We start from the raw sequence: 16,522 nt of genomic DNA, 5'->3' as shown, positions 1-16,522 counted from the left end.
TATTTTTTATTTTTATTTTTTTTATTACTGTGACAGGTACAGGATGACACAGATAACTAATTATACTGTTTGTCTACACATGTTGATTTCTTTTTTTCTTTTTTTTTTTCTTTATGTTCTTTGTTTCAAAAGCAAGGATGTCTGAGGGAATGTAGCAGTTTTTCACTAAATAGTGCTGGAAAACTCACCCAGGCCCACCCATGATCTGGATAAGTTATGTGGTTTGATAACTTATTGTAGGCAATTCTGTTATTGGCGATGGCCACAAAGTACCTGAGAGAAATTCTGAACTTGAGAGCCTCGTGGCCAACCACATAACACATTTCCCATGCATCCCATAGAAGTACACAGAAAATGTTGATGTTTGTTGAATTTTAATTTATTTTGCTGAGTATTCAATTGACACCTTTGTTTGAGAGCACTCTACTAGCAAAAGTGTTTAAAACTGAAAGTATGTTTTTTCTTTTTGTTGATATGTACTGTATAGTGTTTGAAAATTGTTACATAGATTGAAAAATAACTGATCAATTGAGTTTAAACTTTAGAGCAGGGGTCTTCAAACTTGACCCTCCAGCTGCTGTGGAACTACACATCCCAGCATGCACTGCCACCTTTTTGATATAGCAGCATGCTAAAACTATGTGCAGTGCATGCTGGGATGTGTAGTTCCACAGCATCTGGAGGGCCAAGTTTGAAGACCCCTGCTTTAGAGAATTCTAATGCTGGGTACACACTGTACGATATATATCGTTTGTAGAGCCAGCAAACAATATTTCATTCAGTGAATCTGCGAGTGTAAAATCGATATATATCTGAAGGACATTGTTCACAATATGCAAGATAACTTGCATATATATTGTGCGCATCTGCTGGTGTGTACAGGCGATCGACCTGTTAGGCTGACTGCAGGAACCACCAACAATGACATCACAATTAGGCGGGCAAATTTTAATGGCTGTCCAGTTGTGATGTCTGGCCAGACCTATTGAGCAGCCATTTGGTAAGTGTCTATGCTTACCAATAGGTCAGCTGGCCCCTGGGTCTGTCTGGTGCATACCCCACATTTGTCTTAGGATTTTTGTAACTTTTAGATAAACTTTGATTCTAACATTTAGCTGTCCTGTCAAGCTTTTTATTTTTGTTATCCTAACATTTAATATAGTCTCTGGGAGTTCAATTTTGTATAGAATTTAGTTTATACATATATATACCTCTTTTAATATTTTTATAAACCCATCACCATAGTGATTGGTGCGTCTGAGCCAACTGTTGCTTAGATCGGGCGTGAATGCCGTGGGTGCCCATATTGCTGCTTGCACGCTCCTGAGGTGGCGAGCAGAAATTGTCAGTCTGTTTTGGGAGTACAAACGTTAGTTTGGGCACAGTAACCAATACTCTAGAAGTGTTGAGTCGCTTTGTGGCTAAACCAGGCGCTTTCAGGTGCGATAAGTACTGTAGTGTTCACTCTAGGTCTGGCGGCAGGCAGGGCGCCAGACCTAGAGCAGGAGCACTTCTGTGCGCTCCCGAAAAGGGGGTATGGTCAAGGAAAAGGGGACATGTCTTTGACGCTTCCCCTTTTCGTCACTCTAGGGGAGGGCATATCCAGCACTTAGACTAGTCGGGTAGCAGCCCAAGCGCCGTGGCCACTGTGAATGGATGCCGGGCGTATGCCCCCTTAATGTTCGTTTAATATGGTATTTTGGATGTTGCTTATTGCTTATGTACTGTGAATGGATCTTGTTCAGTCTGATTCTGCCACGCCTAAAACATTTTTATCTTTAAGTTTAGGTCTGGATCATCTGTGGTCATTTAGAGTTTGTCGTAAATTACATAGATCATTTATATTAAACAATATTAGCAACATTTTACAGTTCCTTGAGTGAGATGAAAGCCAAGAAATTTGTTAACTTATGAAAAACTCACCGGATCTTCTCATGCAATAAATTTACACCAGAGGATAAATATCCTACATATTAAAGTTTTTTTTTTTTCCCCTGTACAGTACAATATAAGCCTAGATGTAGAATATTACAGCTAAAACTATATTAATCTTTAGGTAATCACTTTGCATTGTGTTAGAAACACCTGAGGCATTTTTAGGATTTGGTTGTATAGTGTTCACTCTAGCTCCGGCGGCAGGTAGGGTGCCGGAGCTAGAGAGGGCAACTTTGTGCGCACGGGCAAAAAGGGGGTGTGGTCATAAAAGGGGGCATGTCTATAAGACCCGTCCCCTTTTTCATCATACTTGGGGGCATGCCCGGCACTTACGGACATGCCGGGCAGCCCCCAAGCGCTGCAGACAGGGAGGACAGATGCCGGACGCATGCGCCCGGCGTCTATTCTCCGGCGGTGACCGGGTCACCGCACATTTCTCCACCCGCGGGACACTGCGTCCCGCGGGTGAAGACTGCACCCGCAGCCTGTGAGGGCAGGGTGCTTTTTGCCCTCCTTCTGGAGGGCAGGGTGCTTTTTGCCCTCCAGAAGGAGGGCAGGGTGCCGCACCCTGCTAAGACAGCCTAGTGGGAACGCTAGTTGTATATTCTGAATAATAATTATAAACACACTAGTCCTGGCATCCTCCATTCTTTTGCTTTTTGTGTGGTCACTTTAACTTTCGAATCCCTGATTCTGTCTGTATCCCAATAACACAACATAACACATAATAGCACAACTAAACCTGCTACTGTTCTACAAGTACTAACGTCGGGTGACTTTTCTTTGCCGAAAATGTGTCTTATGGGGGGCATCCACTAGACTATTTTATCCCTCCTCTTAACGATTTTCCCTTGAAGTTTCCCTTGAAATATGATCTTCCACTCTGGACAATTTGCAAAAGATTTGCAAACGATTGCAAAAGATCGAACAATAAACTGTTGTTTTAATCTGTGATCGAGAGCTTTCAGCTATAGTGGGCAGATAGTGGTTCATTGTTTGATCGTTCAGCGTAAACGATTTGTAAGCAATCAAGTGAAATTGACCTACATGTTCAGTCGATGGAGGAGACGATCAAACGACCAGCGGGAGCGCGCATCGTACATTGTTAGAAATAATTACTGCACGATGTTCAAACGATGTTTGAATGATTATCGAACGATTTTATCATTATCGTTCAACTTTATCGTCTAGTGGATACCCCCCTTAATGGAGCATACACACTGTCAGATTTGTCAGACTTGTCAGATGAACGATTTGAATGATTTTACCAAAGTTTTTAACGATTGAACGATTTATGACCATTAAAATGAATGGAATCGTCCAAGCCTGACTGCAAACACATCAGATGTCGGATATCGTTATCTGACAAACGGGAACGCGCATCGTTGATCGTCCATCGTTCAGGCATGTCAGATATGTCAGATTTTCCTTCAGATATGAACGACTGAACGATTTTTAAATCGTTATCGTTAATATCTGAAGGAAAAATCTGACCGTGTGTATGCACCATTAAGTCGCATTGCGTTGCTGATTAATTTGATATGCAACACTTGGATATCTGTGCACCGGAGTCTGTATATGAAGCACAATGGAACTTGGAAAGAAAACAAGCTGTGGCCGCTACATTGTAGCACTTCGTATACAAACTCAGTCGCACACAGGATATACAAGTTTTGCAGATCATTTTCGGCAAAAAAGACGCTCAATGCTTGCAGAGTCTTGCGGGACCTGGCACGTCGAGAAGGGCATTTTAGGTGTGACTGCAGCACATCTGTATTTATAAATAGTGTATGTATAATATACATGTATGTGGAATATGTATGCATTATCTAAATAACTGGTAATAAATCTATACATAGTTCTTTACAGAGAATATTTAACCATTGGTGCTTACAATCTATATTCACTAACACATGTACACATTAGGCTTAATTTTTGTCAGGAGCAATTAACCTACCAATATAGGTTTGGATTTTGGAAGGAAACTGGAGTGCCCGGAGGAAACTGACACAAGCACAATGAGAATATAGGAAACTCCAAACAGGGCTGTTGTGTGACTCATTCATGTATGGTCCTTAGGATAGGACGCTGTGCCGTCCTGAAAACGTTGACCTGACTTGTTCTCATGACTTTAATGTTGTGCTAAAGTTTTTTGTTGGGGATACAAATCTTTATGTAAAAATCCAGTGCGTTTCATTATTTGTGCCGGACTACTGGTAGATCGATCCATGTAATAGATATACCACTTTTGGGTGTGCATCCCGCTCTGAGATACACACGTCTTTGTGTGCGTATAAAAGAGGTGCGACAGCTCACCCAAGAGTGGCATATCTATCTTATAGAATGGTCCATGTTGTAACAAATTAGTTCTACGTGGAGATGATGTAGGGTGAAACAGATACAGAATAGGAGATAAAAAAATTGTTCAGAATTGTCTATTTAATTTGAATTATGTTTAACTGGATAACCGTGTAAGTGAATTAAACAGTTGAGCATTCAAAATAGTCTGTTTTAAACAGTTCTACATTAATGACTGTCAGAAGTGGTTCAGTTTGCTGTGCTGGATTCTGAAGTGGCTGCTCAGGTAAGTCCTTTTTGTTATTTGAATAGATAATCATTTGTACCAGTCAATCTTTGGCATTGCTTGAATTTTTTTTTTATCTGTCAAATGTGTATTTCAGTGAGGCAGTGCTGCTTTTCCATAAGCAGTGTCTTTGTGTGATGATATTGTTTATACTTGTGGAGTGATACAGTAGTGGCTTTGTAATTAGGTTTTGATAACATTGGGAAGTAGATCAGGCGTTAGGTCTGCAGTTGTTGGGAAAGTATGCATGGTCATGTGATCTAGTGTGTCCGATCATGTTAGTGGGATCTGATAATAAATATATATATATAATTTATATATTTTTATTAAAAATTTTTTCTACTTTAGGGTCCACAGGGCCTTTACCTTGGGGTATAGATAGGCTGGGAAACCAGTCCGGGCACCACACAGTTGAAATCCTTGAGCCTCCCATGATGCAGCAGGCTCCTCTCCTATACCCCGGGCACGGCACCGTCCGTATCGTCTGTGCTCAGCCGGAGTCGGGTCTTCCACATGCAAGGGGGGCAGATCACAGCCCCTGAAGTTTACTATGAGCGGTAATGTGGACAGTCCGACGGAAGTCTGCATCACCGCCAGCGCCAAGACTCCAGTACTGATCTGGGGATCTCTGCGGGCCTCCGGGGATTTTTTATTTTTTTTTGCTGCTGACAGGGCCCCCGGAGGATCCCTGACTGTGGCCGTATTTACGGGGGATGGGTAAGTAACGGCGGACGTCCGCCATCACAGTCATATGGTCACCCAGGGCTGGGGGCTCCCTGGGTGCTGGTCTGCAGGTGGAGCCAGGCACTGAGTCCTGCGCTCCACCTAGCCTCCAGGGACAGCGGGCCAGAACAGTAGCGGCCGCTCTGGCTTCCCTGGGGTTAATTGCAGGCCGGGAGAGGATGCCTTCCCTGTTTACAGCCGGCACCTCCCCCGCTGCTGAGCGTCAGAAGTGCGCTCCTTTGCTGGGCTCCTTCTGTCTGAGCTCCGGCGGCCATTTTATGAGACAGGAGCTTTAGACAGCGGTGGAGCCAGGTCCCCCTCCTGCATACCTCTCCCACTGGACTGAGGGGTGCAGGTAACAGTGTGGTCCTACCAGGTCCAGTGCCTGGATAGTTGAAGCGCTGATAGACACGGTTTCTGCTGCCTGTGTCTGTCTTTTCTATTACTGTCAGCCATTTTAGCTATCCCTGTTTTTTTTTCTCTCTCCAGAAAATTGACCCTTATTGTACAGATATGGGTGGGATATACTGTTTTTAGACCAAGTCTGTGTTTGGTGTCACATACATTGTCTATTTACTGTTATCAAGTCAGGTGATGATGAACCTGTGCAGCTTGCTGCACCTGCCCTGCATTCCTGCATTAGATGTAAGGCAGGTATTGGGGAGGAAGAAGCAGAGAGAGGGGGCCTATGTTACGCTACCTAGCCTTTCTCAGGTCGCCTGCGTGCTGCAAGAGCCTCCATGGGCGAAAAGTCTGGCTCAGGCTATCGGCTACGCTTGTGTACACCTATGGGGTTCACAGCAGCCGATGGTACCGGGCCCTTCTCAGGGGAGCCCAGGTCAAATGGTAGTGGCACAGAGCCAGCCGTTACCTGCGCCTCATGTGTCCCCTACCCCTAGTTGGGTGGACAACTTTCCTAAGGCGGTTAATTTCCTTACGGAGGAATCCCCAATCAGACCTGCAAAGAGGCCATTGTCATCCCAGCCTCAGTATGATGAGAATGATGTCACCTCAGATGATGGGGAAATCCTAGATTTGTCTGACACTGAAACTACTGCCAAGGAGACGGAAGTTAGGTCGTATATACATACATACACTCTATATATATCCCGGGACTTATACGGGCGGTCCGGGAGATCATGGAGATTGAGGACAAGACGTCTGCAGATACCGAGCTTACGCATGCTTATTTCAAGCGTGTTAAGAACACTAATGCGGTGTTTCCTTGATCTGGTCAGTTCATCATCTAGAGGAAGCATGGAAGGATCCTGGTAAAAGGTTTGTCTTTTCCAGACAATTATTTTTCTAAATGGGAGTCTCCTCCTAAGGTGGATTCCCATGTGACACGGTCAGTGAAGAGTGCAACTCTCCTTATGCCGTAAATGTCTTCTCTAAAGGATCCTACGGACCGCAAGGTGGAGGTATGTCTAAAATCTATTCTCTCACTGGTGGGGTCGCCAGATCTGCAATGGCAGTGTGCTTGGGTGGCTAGAACCAGGGAAAAATGGGCCAATGCCTTGGAAGCCTCGCTATCTTCCAGGGCTACCAGCGAGCAGATCATTCTGATAGGCAACCTGAGGGATTCGGCTGCTTATGTGAATGAGGCAGCATTGGATGTAAGTTTACTTCCAGGATTTCTACGGCAGTGGTGTCTGCACCGCGATCCTTGTGGCTCAGATCTTGGAGAGCAGATGTGGATTCCAAGAGGGGCCTGGAATGTTCCGTACAATGGACAGGTACTATTTGGGCCGGCTCTGGAAAAGATTGTGGACACGCTGGCAGCAGCAAAATCTGCATGCCTGCCTTCGGCTCTGTCCACCTCTGGGTCAGGGACGTCGTCCTATCGGTCTCCAGGTAAGTCAAAGGCCCGGTCCTTCCCGAGGTCATCGGGAAACAAGAAGCCCTCTAAGCCTAGGAAACAGGCTTGGAGCACCAGACGTCCGACTACCAAGCCTGACGACAAGTTCACAGCCTGACTGGGAGGGCCTCCTCTTGGGGAACCCCAAGGTGGGAGGCCAACTTCTTCAATTCGCCCAGTGTTGGTGTCAGACCACCTTGGACACTTGGGTAAGGGAAGTGGTCTCTCACAGGTATGCCATCTCTTTTTGGAAAAGACCATCAATTCTTTTCCACGGATCTTCATTCAAATCCAGAGAAGGCTCTGGAAATTCACAAGATTGTACGATCCATGCTCCAGGAGAGGGTTATTGTGCCGGTCCCACTACCCCATAGGGAGATGGGTTATTACTCCAATCTCTTCCTGGTGCAAAACGATCATACAGGCCTATCCTCAACTTGAAGGCTCTAAATAAATATTTGAGGGTGCCTCGGTTCAGGATGGAGACCCTGCGTTCCATTATCTTGGCTATGGAACCTTCATGTCCCAATAGCAGTTTCTCATCAGCGCTTTCTCCGATTTTGCAGTAGCAAACCAGCATTATCAGTTTCAGGCTTTACCGTTTGGCCTTTCTAAAGCCCCGAGGGTGATTACCAAGGTAATGGCGGCACACCTGTGCCTGCAGGGCTTACGCCTTCTGCCTTACCTGGACGATCTACTACTTTTGGCAGGATCTCCAGAGGCACTTCACCAGTACCTGCAACTAACTATACAATTGTTGCAGAATCACGGATGGTTTATAAATTGGAAGAAGTCGTCCCTAACGCCATCTCAGAGGATGCTTCATCTCTGAGCTCTGCTGGACACTTAGCAACAGCGGATCTTTCTGACGGAGGAAAAGATCTCAGTGTTACAGGCAAGGATTTACACTTGCCTGCGGGATCGCAGAATCTCAATGCATTCTGCAATGAGGTTACTGGGGTCCATGGTGTCGATGTTCAACATGGTTTCACTCAAGACCTCTACAGAAACTGATCCTATCCAAATGGGACGGGATACCTCTTCGGCTAAAGGTTCAGATGCTGGTGCTGTCTTCGGAGGTACGTCTGTCATTGACCTGGTGGCTTCAGAAGTCTCATCTCCTCATGGGACGCCCCTTCTGGATAGCTGATTGGACTCCTGATGACGGATGCCTGTCTCGTGGACCAGACACAGTCCCCCACCCCATGTGTTTTCAGGGCCGGTGGACCTTGGCGGAGTCTTCTCTTCCGATCAACATCTTAGAACTTCGGGCAGTTTTTCAGGCCTTACAATCATCGGGAGGGAACTCTGTCAGACAACTCTGAGAGGTGTCTCGCATTCTGACTTGGGCGGAAAACAACCAACCTGCCATCTCGGCAGTGTTTATTCCGGGAGTACTCAACTGGGAAGTGGACTTGCACGACGTGCATCCAGGGGAATGGTCTCTTCCCCAGGAGGTATTTCAGCTCCTGGTGGACAGGTGGGGACTTCCAGAAATAGATCTCATGGCATCCAGACACAATTGCAAACTGCTCGTGTACGGCTCCCGAACAAGGGACGCAGAAGCTCTCCTTGTAGACACTCTGTCGGTACGATGGACCTTTCAGTTCATGTACCTATTTCCTCCGTTCTGCCTGCTTCCTCGCGTGTTGCGAAAGTTCAAGCAGGACAGAGGCATGATTCTACTGGTGGCTCCGTCATGATCCAGACGTCACTGGTACTCTGATCTACGGAGTCTTTCCATAGACACTCCGTGGCTACTCCCTCAGCGTCCGGACCTGTTATCTCAGGGTCCATGTCTTTACCCGGATCTGGGTCTGCTGTCTTGACGGCGTGGCTCTTGAAACATCCCTCTTGAGGTCAGAGGTTTCCAAGCTCGGTGGTTACCACCATGCTCCGGGCTAGGAAGCCGGCTTCGTCCAGGATTTACCACAGGGTCTGGCCCGCCTATTTTGTGTGGTACTGACCTCAGAAAGGGGGGGCAGGCTTGAGGTTCACAGATTAGAGGAGTAGTGTGACAGATCAAAGAAAGGGGGGACAGGACACGGATGAAAGAGAGGCTAGAGATGCAAGGGGGTTTGAGGCTTTAGAGTACATTGAGGGATTGGGCTGGAGAGACTGGATGAGGTTATATTACAGCCACACTTATTAGCGACCTTGCTAATGACGCGTGCGTGTAATATTTATAAATTCAACTGTAGGTCGACGCCACTCCACGGATTTTGTATAGATACACTGCAACAACTAAGCTACTATAAATATTTCTTCAGGGTCCACAGAATCTACCTTGGGGTATGTAGTGGAAACGATCCATTTCACCAAACAGCTCTAGCTTTGTAGCTCCCAGCATGCATCTGTCCTCCTCCCTATATCCCCCACCTCCAGGCATTGTTTTTTTTTTGTTTGGTGCGTCCAGATACCTGCCCACCACCAAACAGTCCAAGGTTATTTTATTTTATGACTTACTTGGTTTTCTGAACTGCCGAGTTTAGCAGTACCAGGCACCAGTAAGGACGCGGGTACTGTGACTCCTACCTTCGCTGAGCCCAGAAACACCAGTATCGCTATATGCCCTGCGGTTCTCGGCGTGGCTTAGCTAGTGCCTGTGCTGTGGTCCGGACTGCAGGTCTGGTACGGAGATGACAGTTAAGTGCGCGGCAGTCCTAGCATCTGGTGTAGGAGGCGCATCGGGTGAAGGGCTTGTGACGTGCCCTCACTAATGCGGCCAGGTCCTTAGTCTTTCACCGGGGATGGGTAGTAGACGCACTAGTTAGCGTCTGCTATGAGGCCAGCGTACCAGTGCTGTCAAAATCACAGCTATGGGGAGAAAGGTACTCCCCTGGCCGCTCCTCCCCCAAACCAGACGCAACTTCTGGTACGGAGTTCAGCGTCTGGTTTGCTATATTTGACCACCTCGTGGTGAGACGCAGATTGTGTGTGTTGCTGTAGCGGTTACTCTGTCTCCCTGTATACCTCTCCCTTGGGCCTGGTATATAGCACTCTATATCCTACCATTACCCCTTCGGGGCTGACTAGTTGATTCAGAGTACCATTTGCAATAGCAATTGTGCGTATTTATGTGTTGTATGTGACTTTAATGCTAGCTGCTGTATTGTACTGCCATTTTGTTTCCAAACTGTCAGGTATACCCATCACTGTTTCTCCTCATCCCTCCTGAAAGGTGGGGGTTTCATTGATAGGGAGTCACATTGCATTTTTACTGTACACCTTATGCCATTTATACATTTGTCATGTCTAAAGGTGTAGGTGAGAAGGATGATATGCCAGTACTCAGATCATGTGTGTCTTGTTCGGCAGGCCTATCTGAGCAGGATGTTAACCTAGATGCATTGAGTAGCTTTTGATGTAAACCGCTACCTGTTCAAGCCAGTACATCTAGTATCGGGTTTTGTCACACTTAGTGGACAAAGTCGCAGAAGCGCTGGCTCTTGCAGTATTTCCCCAACCGATGGCGTGTTCACAGCAGTTGTATCCTTCTATGTATATGCCCCCTATCAATTCCTGTTGGGATAATTCTACTACTCACTCTAGTCAGAGTATGCCACCGTCTTCTATAACTCCACAGCAGCCAGATAGACAAGTGGCTGCAAAGCAGGGGCATAAGAGAGGTTCCTATCAGTTGCCTCATGATCACCTGGACTCTTTAGACTCTGATACTCAGAGTTCTGCGACTTAGTAGAAGAAGACCATCAGTCTCTGGTGCATGTCCTCTCTGGCGAGAGCGGTTAGGTCTGTCCTCAGTATAGAGGAGGAGGAGGCCTCACCAACAGCCAAGGTGGTCTTTAGGTGTCAAAAGGTGGCTAAGGACTATTTTCCTCAGTGTGAACAACTGACAAATCTTATGTCCAAGGCATGGAGTACTCCTGGGAAGCATTTCCATGCTACAAGGAATATAACCACTCGGTACCCATTTGCACTTGGTGAGTGTAACAAATGGGAAGTTCTCCCCAACAATAGGCGCTCCTGCCACAAGGCTGATTAGAAGCGCTACGTTACCCATTACTGCAGCATCCTCTTTAAAGGAGGTTACGGATAATAAAACGTAATCATTTGAAATCAATGTTTTCATTATTTGGAGCTATTACCAGACCAGCTATGGCTGTAGCCTGGGTAGTGTAAACTATGGAAGAATGAACGACTGCTTTGGAAGGTACTATGCCTGATGCTACCAGAGAACAGCAGTCTATCAGATATGAGAAGCAGCTGTGTATATGGGGAAAGCGGTCATTGACGCAGGTATTTTGGCTTCTAGGGTCTCGGCAACTTCGGTTGCAGCCCGAAGATCCCTTTGGCTAAAAACCTGAAAGGCGGATACAGGAGCCAAGAAGGCTCTTGAATCTTTGCCTTTTGCAGGGAAGGTACTGTTTGGAATAGAGCTGGATGACCTAATGACTTCTCTGCTGAATTGCCATCCAAGACTACCCCTAAATATAGGCAGCTTGGTCCTTTTGCCCACAGAGTAGGGCTAAAGGTCAGTCCTCCTCTAGACAGTCATACAATTATTAGGAATGGTACAAAAAAGTGCTCCGATATCCCAGTATAAAGTCCAGCAACTCTTACAATATCCTCTTTTTAAAATTTTCTTTTTGCCTCTCTCCGTTGATTTTCCATATGAAAAAAAGAGAAACAACAAACAGGGCATATGTAGATTCTTCTATGGCTTAAATGTAAATGAAAAGATTGCAGCCACCATATAGAAAAGATCAGTAGAATTTAACACACCAGTAGGCAATCCTTCCTTAACCATATAGGTGTGAGGTTCTGGTTTTGTTGTGGACCCGGGGTGGTGGTGGTAATAGGAGCAGACACTGAAACAGTTTTAAAAATAAATGTGGAGTTTTTAATGAGTGGCTTAACAGACATGAATGTGGTAAAACAGAAAGTCTGGGTATAGCACTAAAGTGCGTTTGGGAGCTATAGTGAGGCAAATAGGAAAAAGTCCAGTTAGTGACTGGTTAATAGACAATGTCCAGGTAGTGGCAGACAAGGGGAACTGTGCAGGTGGTGACTAATTTAATGAAGAATGCAGACTGAGGAAGAAATATCCAACAGAGTGTCAGTGGAGGCAAGGTGCAGGGTGAACAGCAGGACTCAGGTACTCAGGCAAGGGGAAGGTAATGGAGGATGCAGGGTAGTCCAGCTGGGTTGGAGCAGGCAGGCAGGTAGCGTTTCACAGGTAACAGGTGGTGAGCACAGGGAGCTCTCAGCTATGCTGAGAAACACGTTGCACTGGCAATGAAGTGAGGCTCTGAACCGCCCTAAATACCAAGTGCTGTGCCGTGACTGGCCTGAGAGAGCATGTGACAAACCAGAATTGGGCGAGCAAATCACATGGCCGGAGGCAAGATGGCGGTGCCCATGCCAAATGGAACGGAAACACTGCCAGGCCTCACCAGCCCAATGTGACAGCATGCCCGTGCAGAGCTACACACAGCCAATACCCCTCGCCACACACCAGCAACCACCGCCAAACGCCCCCCGCCACAGTGACAGTGACCTCACAGGTAATACTCGTCGACCACCATGCCGAGAAACCCTGGTCGTGACAATAGGTATAGCAGGATAACTTACCCTATCTTCAGAAATAGACACGAATCGTCTATCCTACCCACAGAAATTCCCCATCCAAGTGTCATATATCTTACTTCACAGCAGTAGTTTCTCATACATATCAAGGTATCTTTACAATTTAAAAATTCTTCACAAACAAGGGACTACATACCCAACAGACGGGTAGATCTCACTCATCAAGGTATCGTTCACCCAAATATTCAGGAATCCACCATACAGTTATCACGTAAATATGTAGTGAACACAATTTATTCCATTACATCCATCAAACAATTCTTGTAAAATCCAAAAGATGGGAGTGGTCACAAACTCTGATCTCCAAACAACAGAGGTTTAAAGTTCATACAGATGATATAATATAGTTGTCCAGATCAATACAGTCACTGAAATACCTCCAGAAGTTCAAAGGTTCAGCAGATCCAGTCCTTTTAAAAGAAACACTATCCCCCACAGCCAGCGCATTTCGAACAAGTCTTTATCAAGGCATTAGTGGGTGAAGGGCCGAGTAGTCTTCTTTATACCACCGCCCACCAATCACAACTCAAGGCAGAACCCGGAAGTATTATACATAAAAAATAAAACATACATTGCTTCTGTCACCTACCCTTCTAGCAAACAAGGGTCTCTTCTAGGGGAATGCCACCTTCGGGTTCAATAGTCTGGTGCGCACCCTAAGATTGAATCTCCGGTCAGGAGTCCCACGATCTCCCTGCATCCTACCTCCACTGCCGAAACTTCATGCGTTAGCAAGGGGTTAGCAGGTTAGCAAGGGGCTCGTGCGTTTCGCTCAGTGGAACGCAAAGACAAACAGGCATAGGGATATCAGATATATAGAAAAGGGGAAAACTACCCCAAATCTTAAGAATAAAATACACTTCGATATAAATTAAGATATATAAATATATAATTAATACAAATACTTAAAATCTTCATTAATATAAAGCCGTCAAAGTAACCATTTTAACTCAAAGTAGGCATTCAAGCCTCGCGGTGTTATTGTTTTTAATTTAAATATCCACTGCATCTCCACCCTTGCAAGATTACCCTCAATGTCCCTAGCTCTCCAATTGGGCTTTATACTTTGTATCCCTATGAATTTAATTAAATCATCAGCAGAACAATTATGAGATACTCTAAAATGTTCAGACAAAGTATGAGTGTTTAACCACTTCTTGACATTCCTTATGTGTTCTGCAAGTCAGGGTTTCAGGGACCTCGATGTGCGTCCTTTGTATAATAGACCGCCCTTACATTCTAATAAATATATACGACGTTAGTCGTATGACAGGTAATAAAACTGTTTATTTTGTATTCTACTTTTTATTTGAAGATAGTTTTAGTATATACTGCTGGGATTGTTCTGCAGGCACTACAGTCACCGCACCTATGAAACCCTTTTGTACGTATAAGGTTAGGTGTATCATATGGCAGTGCACTTTTAACCAAATTACCTTTCAAATTTGCAGCCCTACGATATATATAAAAACTGGTTTGCTAGGAATAACATCTTTTACAATGGGATCTTTTAAAAGTATGTTCCAATTTTTTCTTATAATTTTCTCTACTAACTTAAAATCAGTTAAAATTTTAAATTAAAGCCCATTCTGTATTTGTGTTTGTTTTTCCTTTTTTTAGTGCCTTTTAAAATTTCTTTCCTATTCATAGAAATTATTTATTTTCCTACCTTTTCTATATATTCTGGATCATATCCCTTAGATGTGATTTTTTTTTTTTCCCCATTTCCAGTATTTGCTTTCTAGAATTGCACTCTTCGCTACAATTCCTTTGTAACCTCAAGAACTGACTCTTGGGTATCCCCTTCAGCCAGTTTGGGTGATTGTTACTGTCTGTAGGCTTGCTATATCCTTTCGTATGAAGCACCTTATTTTCAACATATAAGGGTACCTCTAAAAATTAGTGGGATTTTTATGGACCTTTTTGGATTTTCCACATTCAGGAAATCAAATTCTTTTTTACTAATAACCCCTTTTTCTATATGTTTATTAAGAAATGTTAAAAAATTATTCTTAATTTTATTTAGTAGGGTCCCCTTTTAATTTTTGGTATATATCTCTGCTTAGTTTTCCCTCTATTGCTTTAATATATTACCTCTTAACTAACACTGCCACCGCTCCTCCCTTATCACAGCATTTGTCAATTGTTATTAAACCTTTTTTCAATGTCTTCATGGCTTCTCTTAATCTTTGTGAGATTAAAGTTCTTGTATTTAGTCGTCTTCTTTTTTACGTTATTAAAATCCTCTATAACTAATTCTGAAAAACAATCTATCATACCCCCCTTTACATGGGATGGATAAATTATAGACTTTCGCAGGACACGTCAGCCCAAGAAATCTTGGTCAGGCAAATGTCCTGCCTCCTAGCCATAGTAAGTCTACTATCTGATGGGGCAGGCCTCCCTATGGGGGATCTCAGGGTTGGAGGCCGACTCTTACAGTTCTCCCAGGCCTGGTATCAGACAACTACGGATGCCTGGGTTCGAGAGCTGGTTTATCAGGGTTATGCCATCATGTTCTTGAGGCATCCCCCTCAGAGGTTTGTGGATACAAACCTTCCTTTAGACCCGGTCAGGGATTTGGCCTACCGGGATTCTATTGGGGCCCTTCTGAAGTCAGGGGTCATAGTCCCCATTCCTGTGACGCAATAGGGGAAGAGTTATTCAAATTTATTTCTGATTCAAAATCCAAATGGGTCACATCACCCTATCCTGAATCTGAAGTCCCTCAACAGGTTCATCCATGTGCCAAAATTCCATGTGGAAACCCTGCGGTCAATTATGCTGGTGATGGAGCCTGGGGATTTCATGGTCTCCCTGGACATACAGGATGCATATCTGCATGTTCTGATTGCACGATCCCACCAAAGATTTTTGAGATTGGCGGTAGATCAGCAAAATTACCAATTTCATGGTCTACCCTTCGGGCTGGCCACAGCTACTCTGGTATTTACCAATATAATGGCAGTCATGGTGGCTCGTCTCAGATGACAGGGAGTCAGGATACTGTCATATTTGGATGACCTCCTGATATTAGCACAATCTCAGGAGATGTTACAATGTCACCTTCAGAAGAACTTTGTCAGCCTACAAGAGCACGGCTGGATAATAAATTGGAAAAAGTGCTCTCTCCAACCCAGCAGATGGTGCACTTGGTGGCGCTGCTGGATTCTCTGGCAGCAGGATTCTTCTACCAGAGGGCAAGATTGTGGCACTACAGTCTCGTGTGCGCAGTATTCTCTGCAAGCAAAGAGTGTACACTTGGTAATGTAGGTGCTGGGCTCCATGGTATCCACATTCGACATGGTAGCTTATGCCCAGTTCCACTCCAGGTCCCTCCAGAGCCTACAATCTCATCCGCATCCACAAAGGAGATGAGTGGAAGACAGCTTTCAACACCCACTCAGGGCATTTTGAGTGCTTGGCGATGCCACTCGGTCTGTCCAATGCCCCTGCTGTCTTCCAAAATTTTTCCTGGGGGTTTTTGCTGTGGTATACTTAGATGACATCCTAATTTTTTCTAAGTCCCTGGAAGAACACCGACAACATCTCAGGCAGGTGTTGCGAAAACTTCTGGAGAATAGTCTGTACGCCAAGTTGGAGAAATGTGAATTTGAGGTCCTTCTTGGGTACATAATTTCCTCGCCGGGGTTCTCCGTGGACCCAAGTAAGGTGAAGGCGGTTTTAGACTGGGAACAACCCACGTCCCTCAAGGCCATTCAGCGGTTCCTGGGATTCTCTAATTACTACCGTCGCTTCATCAAATCGTTCTCTCATATCTCCTGTTGTGGAATTAACCAAGAAGGGGACGGATG

Source organism: Taudactylus pleione, unplaced genomic scaffold (genome assembly GCF_031769625.1).
Source record: "Taudactylus pleione unplaced genomic scaffold, aTauple2 ptg000125l, whole genome shotgun sequence".
Lineage (NCBI taxonomy): Eukaryota > Metazoa > Chordata > Amphibia > Anura > Myobatrachidae > Taudactylus > Taudactylus pleione.
Note: the sequence above shows the minus strand (reverse complement) of the source record.